This window comes from Micromys minutus (assembly GCF_963924665.1).
Source record: "Micromys minutus genome assembly, chromosome: 7".
Lineage (NCBI taxonomy): Eukaryota > Metazoa > Chordata > Mammalia > Rodentia > Muridae > Micromys > Micromys minutus.
Window position 1 is genome coordinate 2,624,249 of NC_137976.1, and position 19,298 is coordinate 2,643,546.

Below are 19,298 nucleotides of genomic sequence, written 5' to 3' on the forward strand. Positions count from 1 at the left end.
TTAAATCAGGAGCAGTGGACGTAGTGAATTAAAATCTCTGTAGTACGTGTGACAGAGGGTGATGGGTGATAAACAGATGATAGACATTGTCGTGAAAATGAATTATTTATATTTGAAATAAATGAAAGTGCAAAAGAACAAAGGTTGTGGAAAAATTGGAGGAAGGACTCTATGGAATTCAGCAAGAACAGATTATTAGGCCCTGTTCACTCGAAAGCTAAACTTCAGGAATTTCTGTTTAAGAACCTTTAAGACCTTTCCTACACAATGGGAGCTAGCAAGGGGGAAAAGTTAGTTCAAGGCCCATTTCTCTGCGTCCTGCAGCCGAGTGAATGACATCTCAGCAACAGGGTCTTGCTTTCTGCTTCTGATGACAACCAAGAACAAAGTCCTGTGTCATTTGGGAGCCTCTGGGGCCTTGCTGACCAGTAACCCATACGGATATGTCAAGTTCCTGGCACTGAGGTTAGTAGCTCATACCTCTGGGAGCATCATTGTCCACCCATGTGGACACTTACACAAACTCCTCTGTAAAATTACATCTGTTAATTAGCTTACAGCTAGATCTCATGGAGGCATTTCCTCAACTGAGGCTTTTTTCTCTGTGATAACTCCAGCTTGTGTCAAGTTGACACAAAACCAGCCGGTACAAGGGTCGCGGTGCCCTGCCCTCCTCGGATGCAGCAGCTTTGTTTCCAACCTTTCTCCAGTTTGAATTTATGGTCTTCCCATGGGTGGTCTCGGGGAACCTCTGGCTTCACCAGCCCTCCAGTGTTGCTGTGTCCTCTGGTCTTTGTCTCAGACGTGGCTTGTCACTAACATGTTCAGTCTCCTGACTTCATAAGGCCTACATGGATCAGTAGCAGATTTAAATCTATGTTTGGACCTTGCAGAGGGGTCCCAAGATTCATGCACATTCTCTGTTCCCAAAGCTCTCTCTCCCTTATGGGGCACTACAAAGGCTGTGTTGGGGACAGTTCCTGCTGCTGGTGACTCAGCAGACTGGTTCTCCAGCAGAATTGTTTCCTTGTCTGTGTGGGTAGGTGACTGAGCCTCAGCTTGGGTTTCACTGGGCACATGCAGGTGTGCTCTGGTTTGGTTTGGCCAAGGGACAGTCAGGACAAGCCCAAAGATGAAAACAACTGGTCTCTTATCTCCTGGGAAGAAACTCAAATTCTGGCAGTCTCTCCAGATATGAGAATTTTGCTGTACACCCACTGTTGTTTGTTGGACAGATATTAAAACAAAACAAAATAAAACCAATTCAGATAAGAAATGGGAGTACCCAGGGACTCTTGGGGACATCCACACTGCAGTGGGGGGAAGGGAAGACCGGATGGTAATGCGCTGTGTTCTCTGGATTTCCTGTGACTTCTGAGGATTAATCTTTCCCTGGATGGGTCAAGCCCCTTTTCCTCCCATCACACCTGCACACACACAGCCTCACCCACAGCATTTTCAGGCAGGTTTAGACCCCCTGGCACTTTCTCCATTCTATACATTTGTGGTGACCAGAATGGATCCTGGAACACAGCCCCCACACCGACCACAGCGTAAGGCAATTCTGGGAGAAAGAAGCATATGCACTCACGTAGTGAGGTTCATTGTCTAGCATGAACGCAGGTGTCTGATGTGCAGCTGCAGGGGCATTGGCCACTTAGCAGAAGCATGAAGGAAGTCACACTGAGATGGCATTAGGGAATACATGACCCTTCTCCTGTCTACAGCAGGGAAGAGCTTATCCCTTCCTAGCCTCTGCTGCAGAGGTGAAGTGTTTTTCTATTCAGGTCTGTGTAAAATCCAGTTCCCACTGACACCCCCCCCCCCATGACAGCCTTGGGGTCACAGCAGTGGCTGGACTGGTGCCATCAGGAGACAGGACTCTCTGTCTTCACCATTAGCTGTTATAAATGGTGCTATTCTGTCTGAGAGCTGAGCCTGGGCTCTCTGGGCAGTTACACACTCAGCAAGCTCCCTGAACAAGAGACAAGGTAATGGAGGTGACAGAGACCACACACACTTCCTCCTAGACCCCTGGCTCCCTTTCAGCCTGCTAAAAGGCAGTTTCTGGCCCAAAGCATAACTCTTGTCAACACCTTTCAAATTTTAATCTATTTTGCAGAAAATCATCTTTAAAGGACCATAAGAAATTTCATTATAAGAAATAAAAAAAACAACTTTAGACTTTGCTTTAGGGAGAGATAGACCACTATGCCATTTAGGCAGCAGCCAGAGAAGCACTGCCCACGCTTGAGCCATTGCTTTATTGTTTCACCATTGTGGGGTCGGGAGAACTGTTCTTGCTTGGATTTAAGATGACTTCTGGAGTCACTGAGAAATATAAGGGTGGATGCAACACACCTCAAGTATAGTTTCCTGCATGCTTTTCCTATGGCTGGCTTAACCCCTAAACAGTCAAAGGTTTACAATTTTTAACTAAGTCACTGTACTAGCTGGTCACAGAGAAAGGACCCTCCATTGAGAAAATGCCTCCATGAGATCCAGCTGTAAGGCATTTTCTTAACTAGTGATCAAGAGGGGAGGGCCCAGCCCATTGTGGGTGGAGCCATCCCTAGCCCAGCCCATTGTGGGTGGAGCCATCCCTAGGCTGGTAGACCTGGGTTGTATAAGAAAGCAGGCTGAGCAAGCCAGGGGAAGCAAGCCAGTAAGTGACATCCCTCCATGGCCTCTGCATCAGCTCCTGCCTCCTGACCTGCTTGGGTTTCAGTCCTGACTTCCTTTGGTGATGAACAGCAGTGTGGAAGTATAAGCTGAATAAACCCTTTCCTCCCCAACTTGTTTCTTGGTCATGATGTTTGTGCAGGAATAGAAACCCTGACTACACAGTCACTAAGTCCTTGAATTAAAATCTGACTTGTGCGGCTGGAGAGTTGTCTGGGTGTTTAAGGATGCTTGTCACTTCTCCCGGAGATTCAAGTTTAGTTCCCAGCATCCACCGGAGGCAGCTCACAACCACCTGTCACTATAGCTCCAGTGAATCCACTGAGACCCTCCTGTGGCTTATCTACATAGACCCCACACATAAAAACAAAATACAAAAGTTTTTAAATATTTGACTTATTTCAACCTAAAACTATATATATTAATGTTTTTTCTTATTTATAAATTATATTATAATTGGTCATGCTCTAGAAGAAAATAGTGCTACTTAAATGAATTATACAGAGTAAATTGAAGGAAATCATAAAAGTTAGCAGCAAATGGCCTCATTTAAGAAAGTGTCTTTAATAGAATATCCATCATTCACAGCACAGTGCTGTGTAAAAAGAAAAAGAAGGAAGAAACATGTATGGTGTGGGGGACGGGATTACCTCTGTGGGTCCGTGCTGAGGCATTCCTTCCCACTGAGGTACTAGCCACACAGCACAGGATGGTATAGTATAGAAAAGAGTTTATTTAGGGTATGGGGAGGGGAGCTGAGAGGGTAGCACGCGCACACACACACACACACACACACACACACAGAGAGAGAGAGAGAGAGAGAGAGAGAGAGAGAGAGAGAGAGAGAGAGAGAGAGAGAGAGTTAGGGAGAGAGACGGACAGAGAGGGAGGGAGAGAGGGAGAGGGAGGGAGAAAGGAAGAGGCAGGGAGTGTGAAAGAGAGAGGAGAAGAGAATTAGAGGCAGGCCATGAACATGTGGAGAGAGAGGGGAGGGAAATTGGGAGAGCAGGAAGAGAGGGAGTAAAAAGGGCAAGAGCAAGAGAGAGGAGGGGGCAAGCAGCCCCTTTGATAGTGAGTCAGGCACACCTGGCTGTTGCCAGGTAACTGTGGGGCGGAGCCTAGAAGGAAGGCCAACAGCTAGTCTTCCTTTATTCCCATGACAGTCATGTCAGAGACCTGCTATGGGCATGGTTACCAAGAGAAGGGAGCGAGGTCCTCAGTTTTAAAGAACTTGACAAAGACATAAATAGGTGACACGTGTGTGCACTTATGAAACAGTCTGGTCGTTGTCCGAAGCGTTTCAGCTTCTTCCTGACTCTTGTGCTCATTTCTCAGTCCCTACTGATGCACAGGCAAGTTTTAGATTTATTATGATCAGGAACATGGGGCCAGAGGCACCACCACGCCGGGGGAAGCACATGGAGTGTAAGTGTAAGAGCCATTCCGTAGGCAGAGAGGAGGGCGGGAGCTGGGGCTGAGAGCTTTAACTTGGTTTGGGGAAGGAATGAGGGAGAAACTCTGAGTGGCCCAGGCAGGTGCGGGGCGCGGGCTGGGGACTCCTGTAGTGGGCTGTGGACCCGTGCACTCCACTGCTGGAGAACATTCGCCTTGCCACCTGCAGTGAAGGAGTCAGATGGAGGAGGCAGTTCAGCCTCTGCACTCTGACTCCTTTGTTCCGTGGTAGGCTTTGGGAGATTTAGAATTCGTCTCACCTGCCAGGCCAGTCCTTCTCAGTCTCTACTCCCTGCCTGCTAGTCAAGGTCCACATGCCAGAGCACCAAGAATACAGTTCTTGTTCATTACAAAGGAAGTAAATAGGGGCTGGAGAGATGGCTCAGCAGTGAAGAGCACTGACTGCTCTTCCAGAGGTTCTGAGTTCAATTCCCAGCAACCACATGATGGCTCACAACCATCTGTAATGGAATCTGATGCCCTCTCCTGGTGTCTGAAGACCTACAGTGTAGTTACATAAAACAAACAAATAAATCTTTTTAAAAAGAAGTAAATATTGTTAGTATTTAGAAGAATAAAACAAAACAAAAGCACCCAATGAGCCCCTGTTTAGCTACAGACTGAAACAAAAGGAGCGCTCATCTGAGCATATGCTTAGTAACTTGTCACTTACTGTAGCCACCCCGGCGGGAATGAAGGCACCTTACAGTTCAGTGATGCAGTCATTGCTCTCCCACCCTGTGCCCATGCACCTAACCCTAATTAAATGCTCTTGGTCACACACAAATGCACGGGAAGAGAAGTTAAAGGCTTACGGGAGGGGGCTGGGGATACAAAGGAAGATAGGATCGAAGACTTTGATCAGATCATGTTCTGTGTAGTATGAAATTATCAAAGGGTAAAATTTGAAAGTGTATTTAAAATGGCTCTGGTGTCCCTCCCTTTGCCTGTCAACTGATTGGAACAAGGAACCCCAAAAGCCTCCTCAGGAGGCTCTCACCAGGGACAGGAAAAAGCAGAATCTTTGGTGGCAGACAGGAAGAAGCTGATTCCCAAGAGATATGTCACACAGGCCTGAAACTCCTCAGCCTGTCTTGTTGCAGATAGAGAGACTGAAGCTAAGACAGAACCACAGCAGGACAGCTTAGCACGGATACCTCTTGCCCACTGTTTAACCTGAACATGTCTAGACCCCAAAATGGAGTCCATGGTTGCTGGACCTCTTTGCAGCTGTTCCCACGGTAGCTACGTTGAGTAAGTCTCCTGTCTCTGCTTCTCACTGTCATTTTTCTCTTTAGTCAGGCCATGGAGGATGGGTGGCCAAGCCTAACTTCTTAGAGATACTCAGACTTGAGCACTGATCCTAACAATAGTACCATCACCTTGGCTGTTGGTCAGGATCTGGACACCATGGTGTTCTAACAGCACGGTGTCTACTCGTCCTGTTGGAGTACTCCAGCCTGGAACAACAGCATGTGATCTCAGGTGAGGCTCAGTGCATGTATGAATTAGCAGAATTGTGCTCCTGCGACTGTAGGACTGAAGTCACCGTGCTGGTCACAGCCATGCTAGCTACAAGGCTGCTGAGATAGAGAACTCGGTCAGTGGTTGCTTTCTTCTTCTCCCTCTGATGACCATCTCAGACTTGAAGACCAGAGGAGTCGACATGTTTGGGGCGTAAAACCATGCAGGAAGTTTGGTAAGGTAGAATAGGTTAAGACAGAGACCTGGTGGACACATGCCTGAAGCTTAGGTAACTCCTAGCTCCCTGCTAGACTCCAGACTTGAAACAAGTGCCATGCTTCTCACAGAAAAGGGACATGACCTGTGGACATGTAGTCTCCAGACACAGGTCTCCATGCTAATGAGGTACCTAGAGATCTGGAGGACTTAGCCAATAAGCTTCCCTTCCCAGACACTCCTCCCGGTAACAGGTCCACCCTGAGCAGTTGGGTATGGTTTTACGAGCCCACTTTCCTCCGTGGCAATAAACGCTTTAGAAGATCTTTTCATCAGGATCCACCATGGGGAGCCGTGAAGAAGACATTCGCCTACAGTGTTGCAGCCTAGTCTCCTGTGGAAGGCGACTGTGCTCCCAGCCACAACCACCACCAAGTCTACATCCACCGAGCCAAGAACTATCCCCACTGGAACTAGCCAGAGCTCCCCTCCCCCCAGGTCCCCTGGGCTAGATGCTGTCCCCACTCCATTCTCTGCTCATCTTCCATTCCCAGCAGATATTCAAGGGTCTGAGAACGCCATGGTCCTGGCCTCATAGCAAGGTCAGGGAGCCCCAAGTTCCAGCTTTCCCATGTCCCGGATTGCTCTTTCCCACCCCAGAGCGCTATCTCGGACCTTCTCTATGGCCTTCGGCTCCCCCAGTGGCAGCGGTGTGGAATAAGCGCAATCAAACTCACTGCATTCCACCTCCCCAAGCAGCCTTGCCCCGCCGCAGAGTGGATATGGGCCCACAACCCTACACACATGACTAACTCAAGCCCACTATCTTAGTTAGGGTTTTACTGCTGTTAAAAGACACCATGACCAAGGCAACTCTTATAAGAACAACATTTAAATGGGGCTGGCTTACAGGTTCAGAGGTTCAGTCCATTACCATCAAGGAGGGAGCATAGCAGCATGCAGGCCCACATGGTTCAGGAACTGAGAGTTCTACATCTCCATTGGAAGGTCCTAGAAGACTGACTGACTCCCATATGGTTAGCAGGAGGATACCATTGCCCACCCCTACAGTGAGACACCTCCTCCAACAAGGCCACACCTCCTCCAACAAGGCCACACCTCCTCCAATAAGGTCACACCTCTTCCAACAAGGCCACACTCCCTCCAACAAGGCCACACTTCCCTCAACAAGGCCACACCTCCACACTCTTTGGGTCAAGCATATACAAAACCATCACACCCACTAAAGATGGCCTCCCTTTGCCTGAACTAGGGAGCTCAGTCCTTCTACATAAACCCCTGTGCCATATAGAACACTGTCACAGGAGTCATGCCTTATCCTGCCCACAGCTCTTGTCCCCACTCAAGTAGAAGGAATGATTCAGGGTCATGATAAGATTGGAACTCTGCCCATCCCTGATGAAAATTATACCTCCCTGAACAACACCGAGAACAAGCTGTCTGCAAAGCTTTCTCTTTTCTATCTGGAACGTCTTCTGGGTTTGAAATGGATCTGGTTGTTGAAAGGAAGGGTCCATTAACACGTGGTTTCCCAGCTCAGAGGATGGACACTCCCTCTGGAAGTTAGCTAACTCTTGACTCATCCTTAGAGGTTCTACTCTACCCTTGACTCATCCCTGGATCTAATCTAAAGACCAGCGATGGCACAGGCTGGTGAGGGTACTTGCAGTTAGCACAATGGCCTGGTGTGTCTAAGAGTCAGCCATCACCTTAGAATTCTTGTCCTAGGGGAGCAAGGAGCTGAGGATGCCCAGGATGGTAACGGAACAGACCGTGCTGTGCACACAAAAGGTAGCATGCAGGGAACACGCCTGAGAAGAATCCTACACACTGTCCAACTTCCTGTCTGTAATGCTCCAGTAACAGGATGCTAGCATGCATTAACGATGACAGGAAAGGAAATGTGGGGGAGGGGAATCATTGAAGCTTCTATCTACATTTATTGGGAGGAAGATTTAATTTGTTTTTTCTCTGATGCTTTTTAGGGCCTCGTTGTTGACGAGCATATTTGTTCTTTTAGACTATTTGTGGTAGGTCCTCTAAAGGATCCAGGATGAGGTGAACATAGTTCCCCAAGTGACAGATATTCCTGCTGAGTCCTTTACAAATAGCTGGGGAATCTAGGGGAATGCTGGGTTTAGTCCAGAGTTTTGGGGTCTAAATTTAAATTTGATTGTAGTGAGATCTTTATCAGTTCTGGAATTATAGGAATAACAGTATAACAGTTCTCAGCTAGGGTTCTTTTTTTTTTTTTCTTTTCTTTTCTTTTTTATATTGTCACAACAAGAGGTGACATCTAGTGGTGGAGGCCTGGGATGTTTCTGTCATCTCAAGGTACTCTGATAGCCTCCAGAACACAACATCTAATGTCAAATATCAACAAAGTTCAGTTTGAAAAATCTTGGATTGAACCAAACTCTTGGGCCATCCCAGGCTGTATGACCTTCATCAAGGCAAAGCTGGTCTCTCTGTACTGGGATACCCTCATGACTCTGTGTCCTTGCCAAATCAGGACAAGCAATTCCAGCTGACCCTGGAGGCCTGCCTGCCTTGGGCAAAAATTCACCAGACTGGATTGGAGGCATCCTTCGCTGTGCTGACTTCTAGAAGTTCCAAGTATTTACCATCCTCTGCAAGACAAAAATTCTCCCTCAGAGGTGAGCCAGAGGCATCAAAAGGACCCAGTGCTGTGAGTCTTCAGTGAATGATCTGATGTAAGTAAAGAAGGCAGTTTGGCTAGCTTTCTACCAATCTTTCTGACTTAAAGTAGAAACCCAAAGCTTGAATGTAATGTGCCTTGCTCAGATACAGTATGGTCTTCTGCCTTTCTATTATATATTTCTGGACCAAAGAAATAAATGGTGGGGCTGGGGTAGTTGGCAAAGCATTTTACTTTTCCTTGGGAAGGAAGCCAAGATGTTGATTGTGAAACCAATTGATTTATAGTGTTTCTCTTCCCTCACCTCTCTGGGTAGAGAACATTTCTTACCTCATGACCTCATATGTCTTTGAGTGTATGACTTAGCTTTGGCCTCAGTTTCCTTATTTATCAAGTAGAGATAACAGCCCTGTCTACAGACAGGGCTGCTGTGAGAACCAAGTGGGTAAACATTTCCAAGGTGCACAGAGTGGCACCTGCCCTTCAGGTGAAGTCCTCTAAATGTCTGCATGTGTTCTGAGCCTCTCCCTAGCGTATATCTCAGTGAGTCAAGGATGTGTTTCGCTGCAATATTAACCCATTGAAAACCGACGTGGAGCCCAAATGCTGCCCCTGAGCCAGCACCCGACCATTTGCTGCCCCAGCTCCACGGTCTATCAGCTTCTTTCCTGATAGATTTCTCCTGCTTTCTTGAGTGTAGAAAAAGTCTTATTTGGAGTTGGGGGTGCTGGTGATAGTGCTAGAAGGAAGATGGAGAGAGGGAAATCTCACAACTCTGTTGTATCCCAGGAGACAGGGCCTAGAGAGGGAGACCCAGTAAGTAGCCAGACTGGAAGGGTCCACACACCCCTTCACTCACGGGTCCATCAAAGCCTAGACTGCACAGAAAAGAGAATCCATGGGCCACCTGCTCTCTTACTGGTGACAAGAAACATGGCCTCAGGCAACTCTAGGAAAAGAGTAGACCTCCTTCCCTACTAGAGTAGTTCTGGGACTGAGGTGCCCACTTCTGTTCTCAACTTCCAGAACCTGGACCAAACCACGCTGTTCTGAAAATGTCCAGTGCTCATCCTCTCCTCTAGTTGGTTTTTGGTTCTATGGCCTCTCTCCTGGTGGGAGGAGACTGAGCTTGTCAATCAAGAGGAAGGTGTGTCTAGCTTCAACCTGCTGTCTTAGAAAAGTTCTTAGCAATTCTCTTTTACCAACACCACCTCCACCACCACCACCCCAACACCCCCACTACCACCACCATCCCCCATCCTCCCTCCCACCCCCAGAGCAAAACTTTACTATCATCTGATGTCTCATCAGTGCCTCTCAAATTCTTCATCTGGGGAAGTGTCTGTAGTTTTCTGTCCAGTATGGATGTCTGTGTGGACCAGAAGTGAGAGTAGGTGAGCAGCTGGCAATGAGGGCATGATGACCTATGCCCTCACCCCCGTTTTCCTGAACAGCACTAGACTAGGGTACAGCTAGGGCAGGATATGTGTTGCAGGAACACTTGGTGATTCTGGCACAGGCACCCCAGGCCATGTGTGGTAAAAGGAAAGATAAGGATACTTCACAGACAGAGATGGTGACCGTCCCAGGCTAGAGGCCACAATGGTAGCCATGAGGTCAGTGTTGTGACCTGGTAGTAATTAGGATGGCCCTTTGTGGTGATGGGAGGAAGACAAAGTGCACATTGTGACTTGTCTGCTCCACTGTGTGGCACCCAAGTATTGTCGATGCGTGGCAGCCGGTATGAATGCCACTGTGCCGTCAATGATCTGACACTACAGGGCCATTGCACAGGTAAACCTGGACCCTGACTCTGTGTGATCGTTCAGGACTCATCAGGGTCCCTCCCAGGGCCCAGCATCCAGAGGCTCCTGCATAGTGTCAGTGAAAGGATGCTCGAAGCAGCCTCTGTGCAAAAGACCAGCAGACATTGAACATGAGGCAAACACCTCCTGCCACGCGTCCACTTAGAACCGCTGTGCTCAAGAGGCCAACGATGCTCCAGGCAGTGAAGGGTGTCAACCATCTGCTGCTTTGGAGATCTGCATTTAGAAAAACCTGTGTGAAGGATGGAGACGCAGTCAGGAGGGACAAGTGTGTGAGGAGAAGCCAACCAATTCCTACCAGGAGGGAGGTGAGAGTCAAGCAAGCATCCAAACCTTGCAGGAAGGCTTAAATATTGGAATCAAATGGCTTTTTCCTGGAGGCTGGATATAATAGAATACTTACTGCCTTCAAATGTAAGTCATTAATGGGTGGGCCCAATCTTCCTCAATGAGAACAGGAATCTCATCCACTCAGACACTATGTTGTTTCCTCTCTGAGGGACTGCTGCCTTATTGGGGGTGCTGAGTACCCAGAAACGACCACCTGGGCCCTGGGTACTACTGAAATAAGGCACCTCCCTGGCTAGTATGTGTGTTCCAGAAGAGCGGCTAGATACTGGTGAGAGAATTCAGTGGACCACCACCTCAGGGAGAATGTCATGGAGGGACTGTCTACTTGCCTTGAGGCATGCTAGGGGTAAAGAGGCTGGGCATCTCTCAAGTAGCCAAGTAGCCCTGGGAGGGTTCAGGCAGGAACTACATGGCAGGGAACTGTCTGGATGGTGTGGAATCAGATGTGTGTACATTGGCTTCAGGACTGAGATGACCAGAGAGGATGAAATTTCCTCTGGCTGGACATCAGGATGCACTCCTAATATAGTATGTGGTGTGCATTAACAGGATGTGCAAAACACTCAACTCCTACTGTGGAGTATGTTCTCACTGAGTGCTAATGGAGCAGGAGCCTTGTTACCAGTGTAGCTTGCTAATAGATGTGATGTGTTGTTGGTGTGATACGAAAGTGTGTCTGACTGTGTCATGCATTGTGCTGTTGCTATATATATATATATATATATATATATATATATATATATATATACCAGGGGTTGATGATACAATGTGGCATGTTCAGCACTGTGATATATAGTAAATGTGTAGCGGGTGATGTGTGGTTTGTGTACATACTTGCTGATATAATATGCATCACACTGTCAATGTAATAAACAATGTATCACTCAATTCTGCAATGCATTCATGATGGAATATAGAAGTTATTGATAATGTATACTGTGTGCACCACTGTGAGGTATTATGAATGTCAGCTTGGCACCTAGGAGGCAAGCATCTAGGCATACCTGGGAGGGGTTGATACCATAAAGGGTAGCCCATGAGGATGTCTGTGAGGGGGTGTCTATATGATGTGGGCGACACCACTCCTGAAGTAAGTTGAGGTGGTGAACTGAGTGCTGGCCTGTATGCGTTGACTCACTGTTCTCTAGTCTGGGCTGGGAGGAGTCACTGGCACCCATTTCACACAGGCTCCTGACTCTGAATTCTGTGTGATGGACTGGACTTAAACTCTAGGTCAAATAAACCCTTTCTGCCTAAAGTGGCTCCTCTCCAGTTTTGGTTTTTAATCAAAGCAACAGAAAAAGAAATCAAGACATGATATGCATTTGGGGGTATGGTCTACAAGGTATTAATGTATGTTGATATGGTATGTAATTGTCACTAGCATATAGTGTGTACTGAAATAACGGGTCACATGTTAGGGTGATGCTTATTAATATAATATGTAAGATGTTAACAGTGTGTATGACGTGTCTTGATATAATGTGTGGCAGTGTATTGAAGCCACACAGGGTATGTGACTAATTCCACAAGTAAAGTAAATTTGATGTGGTAAGAATGGAGTGGCAGCAAGGGCAGCCTCGACTGAAGCTTTGCTCAGACAACCTATCTTGGCGCAGACCTTTTCTCAAGGTTGTGTGCAGACAAAAACACAAGTCCGAGGTCTCAGGGAAGACCTGTACTTTCCATAGTCAAAGGGAAAGTCCACAGGAACCAACCGGAGCCAACCAGCTGCCATCCACATCCACAGACACTTAAGCATGCACATGGACGCACTGCCATGCACACCAGCACATCTTCAAAGAACAATAATTTATAATGTACTTTGTCCTGTGTTTCCCTGATAAGAATTACATTAAGGGCAGGGAATAGCTCTGTGGGTAAAGCAAGTGCCTCCAAACTTGATGACCTATTATTTCTCTCTCTGACATGTGTGCGTGCACACACACACACACACACACACACACACATGAGCATGTGCACACATGCACACACACACACACACACATGAGCATGTGCACACATGCACACACACACACACACATGAGCGCGTGCACACATGCACACACACACACACACATGAGCATGTGCACACATGCACACACACTCACACCAGAAAAATCTAAAAAAACATTTTAAAGGATTTAAGAATTGTGAAAACTTTAAAGCCTCTTTCAAATGACCAGGCATTCTGTGTCTGAAGTTACCTCACTCCATCTATCAAAAGACTAAGATTTTAGGTGGTATTTTTGGGGGAAAGGATGAAAGATAGAGATGAACAGATGAAATATTGATCGTTATACAGGGTAGGTTGATAATTATAGATGATAGCTAGGTAAGCGGCTAGAAGGCAGATGGGTAGTAACTAGACACATGGAATAGGTTCATAGGCAGAGAGGACAGGGTGTAGATGAAAGAGAGACACACAGAGCTGACAGGTACATAAACAGACACACAGTAGATGGTGAGAGACTTGCTGTTTCCATGTGTGTACTGCACTGTGCCTTCTTTTCATTGGGATTTCCCACCTCATTAGAGGGCATTTCTGTGCTGGAGGAATGATATATGCAGCAGCATTTCTGGCCCTACCCACAAGGAACTAGAAACAGGGACAAACAAAAAATGTCCCAGATGTGCTAAGAGATCCTGTCAAATGCACAACCACCCACAACTGAGAACCTCACTTCCAACTCCTCAGAAGGCCACAGTCTTGGTCCTGACCACTAGCCTGTGACCTCAGCCAGGGTCACTCGAGCTCCTTGTCTTCATCTGTAGGATAGATATGGCTGGTGTAGCTCAGACACTGTGCCATTGCTTGGTGAGATGAAACATGGAAAATCTCTGCTAAAGATGCTGACATGCCTTTTGCTCCAGAGCCCCAGAGACACCAGATGCTGAGAGTGAAGGAGCTATCCACAAGCAACAAGGAGGAATGAGAGACACTGACAGGTACTTTGAATACTAGCCAGAGACACCATCCTTGGGAGTGGGAGGAGGGTCACCATGTGCAGGCATTCATAGGTAACACCATCTTCTTGACTCAAGATTAGGTTATGAAAATGGCATGTTTCAGGAGCAAGACAGAGGTTAGCAGATTTCCTCTCTGGACCCTTGTGGTTTTGTAAGAGACCAAGCCCAGGGCTTGATGAACCCCAGGAGATGAGAAAAGAATTGATTAGCCAAGAAGGTTAACTTGCCTTCAGGGAGTGCAGGGACAGAACAGAGCAGATTGCCTGGTCTACAAGGAGCTCTTGCCACTAGACATAACTGTGTACCACTCTTCTGAGAGAAATAGGCAGTAAGTTAGAGGCTTATAGGGTATGGGCATTTCAAACAAAACCAAAGTTCCAGCCCAGAGGTTGAATTTTTCCTCGAATATCCCATTCCTGGGAGGAGTGAGGCACAGGGGGAAGGTTAATATCACCATCTGGTCTCCAGCTGACCTGGCAAGAAAAACACAGCAGCAATGTTGGCCTTTGATACAACCCACTGCTGTTGGCTTGCACATGAAAATGAATTTAGAAGGAGAGCCAAATGTTATAATTGTTGGTAAGTCTGTTGATGGTCGGTGTTGAAACTTCTATGACTCCTTTCCTCCCATTTATCACCATTTGGTGTAGGTCATATTCTGCACCCAAGGATCTGGGAGGTTGACCAGATGGAGATCAGACTACAGTCATTAAGCAGGTAAGAAACAGATGGCTGTGAAAGGAGAAAGACAGAAGTCTTCAGGGTGGGGCAGAAGCTCTCACCAGAGACCCATCCTTTTCTTCCCGGGCTCCAAGGCCCAGACAGAGTCAAGTTGGACTGTCTCAGAACTGACAGAGCTCAACCTGGCCCCTCTGTCACCATCAAGGACAAGTCGAATGCCACCTTTCTAATCATTACTTTTCTCATCCCCTGATCTGAGGAAGATGGGTAAGATAGCAGCACAGCAAAGGGAGACACAGGCTTCTGGTAATGGTGCCATAATGTGATGGTTTGTATAGGCCTGAGCCAGTGAATTGTACTATTAGAAGGTGTGGTTCTGTTGGAGTGGGTGTGGCCTTGTTGGAGAGGGTGTAACCTTGTTGGAGAGAGTGTGACCTTGTTGGAGAGGGTGTGGTCTTGTTGGAGTAGGTGTGGCTTTGCTGCAGTAGGTGTGGTCTTATTGGAGTGGGTGTGTCACTGTGGGTGTGGGCTTTAAGACCCTCATCCTAGCTTCCTGGGGCCAGCCTTCTGCTTGCACCTTCAGATGAAGGTGTAGAACTCTCAGCTCCTCCTGCACTGTGCCCGCCTGGAAGCTGCCATGCTCCCACCTTGATGATAATGGACTGACCCTCTGAACCTGTAAGCCAGACTCAATTAAATGTTCTTTATAAGACTTGCCTTGGTCATAGTGTCTGTGCACAACAGTAAAACCCTAACTAAGACACCCAATACAAGTGCTTGCCATCAAACTGTGGGCCATAGGTCAGGGGCATCTGGGATTCTCTCACCTCCACCTATCATTTAGGTTTTCTTGCCTGTTGTCTGTATAAAGGGGATTGGAGCATGGCATAGGCAGGGGCTTCTCATACTACGTAATGTTCACACGGTTTCCTGAGGCTCAGGGTAGAGCAGGGCACTTTGTCTAAGGAGATTTGTTACTTTGCTGTATGCAAGTCCCTTGAGAATAAATGCAAACTTTCTCAAATAATCAAATTCCAGTTTATATTTCTGTTGTCACCACCTAACCACAAGAGCTCTTAGGAAGAAGTCCCCAGCCCAGACCCCTGTATGTCATAACAGTTCTTATTGATCTCCCATCAGCAACAGGTTGGTAAGACTGTATTTGGGCTTTGTTTCTGAAATACAAAAAACAAAGCCCATCTACCCGTGCTCTGTCAGCTTCCTGTCTTCCCCTCCCAGGGGCTGGATGCTGGGTTCAGGGCAGTTCAGAAGATAGCCCAGAACACCTGCTAAATTGCTGTTCTTTATGTTGTTGCCTTCTGCACTGAGAGGGAGATCGAATGCTCTTAAGTCGTCAAGAATCAAGAGATGTGAGGGCTGAAGAGGTGGCTCAGTGGTTAGAGTATATACTCCTTGGTCTTAGAGAGGACCAGAATTTTGTTTTCAATACCCACACTGTGTGGTTCATGTCCACTCTGTCCTTTGAGCTCTCTTGGCCCCTGCCACCCTCCCATGTATGCACACATGTGGGCATGAACATGCATAAAAGAAACAAAAATAAATTATAAGTGAATAAATAAGAATCAAGAGATAACAGGTGTCCAGATTGGAGGTTAGATACCACCAGAAAGAATAAAACAAAAGACCAAAAAAAAAAAAAAAAAAAGGAAAATTGACATAGATCTCTGTGGTGGTCTGAAAAACATGGCCCCCCATAGGACGTGGCACTATTAAGAGGTGTGGCCTTGTTGGAGCAGGTGCAGCCCTGTTGGAGTAGGTGTGGCCTTGTTAGAGTAGGTGTGGCCATGTTAGAGTAGGTGTGGCCTTGTTGGAGTGGGTGTGGCCTAGTTGGAGCAGGTGTGGCCTTGGAATAGGAATGGTCTGGTTGAAGTAGGTGTGGTCTTGTTAAAGGAAGTGTGTCACTGGGGGTGGGCTTTGAGGTCTCAGAGACTTAACCCAGGCCCAGTACCACCCTCTCTGCCGCCTGCCAATCCAGATGTAGACCTCTCAGCTCCTCCAGATCAGTCTGCGGTCATGCTGTCATGCTTTCCACCGTGATAATGGACTCAAACTCTGAAACTATACCCATCCCCAGTTAAACATTTCCTTTATACCGTTGCTGCAGTGTTGGGGAATGAGGTATTTACGAAAATCCCAGGAGTGTGACAGGAATATAACCTACAGCCTGGTTTTTCAGTTAGCAACTCCTGCAGCAGCCACTGCCTGCTGAATACACGGCAGGTGCTTCTTATTTTCATGGCCCCTAAGTGGGAAAAAAATCCTTGTTGTTTTTTGTGTTCTGGGCTGTCCACACCAAGGAAGAGCAAGCAGAGGAGGCTGAGAGCTTAAGAGGTGGAATTTGAAAGCCGTGAAATGCCACCTTCGGGACACAAAACCACCATTGACCTCATGAATTCATAGTAGCCGTGGTCATGTGCACATGGTCAAGCCAGTTAAAGTCCCAGGATGTCTGGGCCCTCTCCCCGCGCCGGAGAGCTACTAGAGATTGCTGGTCGCTGGCATCAATTTTCTTTGGAGATGTGGCCCCGGTGGATGGCCCATGCTCTGGTGGATGGCTCAGTGGGTGGACTCAGATACTTGCGCAGCAATTAGACACAATGGCTTTTTCTCTAATGTCCTGAAGATGGGAGAAAAACGTATTGGGAGGGGCCAAGGGGGTCGGAGAAGGATGGTGCTGAATGTGTTCAAACTACATTGAAGAATATGTGGTATTTTCAATAAATAAATAAAAGCTGTAATTAAAGAGAATCCTTCAAGTCTGGAATCAGACAATAGACCCCTGGCATTATAAATTAGACAGTACCACTATATATCAGCTGCTCAGGAAATACTTATTTTATTACTTGCATAACCATATATTTCGAGAGCAGGGTACGATTTAATTAGTTTTCAGGAAAATTGTTGACCTTTACCAGCATGGCGCTCAGTGTTCAGATTGCCTGTACTCACTAGGAGAGCCCAGAGCAATCCTATAGTCCCATGGAAGATGTTCTGCAGCTCTGCTTGTAGCTGAGAAAGCTCATGCCAGGATAGTACTCCCACTTGTCTAAGATGGCGGTTACCAAGTGGGAGACCAAAATCTCATTCAGATCTGCCCTGCTCCCGAGTTACCTTACCAGAACTGACTAAATCCTGGGCCCTGTACAAAGTGAAAACACAAGACCCCGTGTCCAAACAACACTCGGAGTTTGGAGATGACCCAAGGCAGGATATGTAAGCACACATGGGGATTTTCTGAATGGGGTCCTTCCCAATTCCCCTGGCATAGCCCATGTCCTATTAATTTGTACATCAGAATGGATTCACTTCCTTAGCAAGTATGGAAATTATCTATGTCATTGATAATTGTGTTAAACCTATGCATTATGCACTCACCAGGAAACGACTTTTCTCAAGCTTTACAGGAAGACAGCCGGCATGCCAAGTCCCCCATCTTCTGAGTGTTTGGGTGGCTTGCTTTCCTGTTTTTGCTGACAGGTCTGGGTCCTGCCCAGTGTGACACCACTGGCTGCTCTCCTGCCTGGAGAAGCTAAGAAGGAAGTGGAATGGAGTCCAGATACATCTTTAAGTGGTTTGTGGGGAGCAGCAGAGGACACAGGATGTATGAAAAGTCGTTTCCTCTACAGACCCCCACCCCATTTCCTCAGAGCAGAGGGGTGACCTTATTTTCAGGCAAGAGCTCACCTTGAATTCTGACAGAGGTTTCCTGAGGACATGATTCAAGTCAGAATGGTATTACCGGCAGCACTGACTGTCATATCTTTTGTGCCCTTGTGTCTTAGACCAGTCGATGGTCAGAAGTTACCACAGCAACACTGGGGACTATCCTGCAGCTCTGGGTCATGGGATAAGCAAGGTACAGGTCTCAAGTCAAAGAAAGCCACTCCAGCTGAGTGGGTCAGGTCCTGTGTGACCCTGTGACATAGAAACTGTTGACTCTGGTCATTTGGAGCAGGCTTGGTTGGTTGAGATTTTCATAGTATTGTCAACCTCCAAAGACACCTTTCAGTCACAAATTTTCAACATATGCCCAGTGCCAGCAGGGGTTGAATTATCTTCTATATCTATGAATCTTAAAATGTCAAGGAATATAAAATCAGCTACAAATTCATTGTAAATACCCAGGTTGCACACAGAGATTGTCTAATCTCATGGGTCTGAGCTTGACTTTGGCTCAATGTCCCTGGTAATTCACGTGTAGGGTGTATCTTGCATCTCAAAAGAGGATTTATCAATGTGTAAGAGAGCCCACACACCTGACACAATGGTAAAGGACCTAAAAGCACCCATTTTTGATAAGGTTCCCTGGGGAGACTCTTCTCACAGATAATTCCCATGCTTACTAAGGAAATGTGTCCACTCTGATGTACAGACTCCCAAACAGACCATTAAGGACAGTGTGCACTTATCCTCTGGAGGACAGTCTTCCTACCTCAGTCACACTCTATTCTGGACAAAACAGGTCACTCCGCTGTCTTTCATCTTCCTCTCTCCTGCTGAGCATCATGGGCTCCCATTACATACGTATCCCCAGGTCTAGTCACCCTCAAATGCTTTGGTGGGCTAACTCTGATCAGAGCATTCCCACCAACCCCAGGGATCTCCAAATATAACTGTGTATCTTCTTGTGAGCTGAGTCTAAAACTCCAAACCAAAGGATCTGGTGTGATTGGTTCAAAGCTGTTTAAATTGGGAAGAGGGGAAAGGGAGGTGTGGCTAAAACGCTCACTGCACAGGCATGAAGACCAGAGCTCAGGTCTCCAGAAAAGCAGTTTTTGAGTTCCTGCCCCCTCTTCTCTGCAAGTGCACTGCACCCAGGCCCCCACCCAGTTCCCGCCGGTCTAGCTGCCCCCCAGCCTTTGGGAAGAGGCAAGGGCTGCAGGTGGAGGCAGGGCAGACTTCCAGGTGTCCCACATCTGTAAGCAGCTGCCTTATGACATCTAATGTAACCTCAT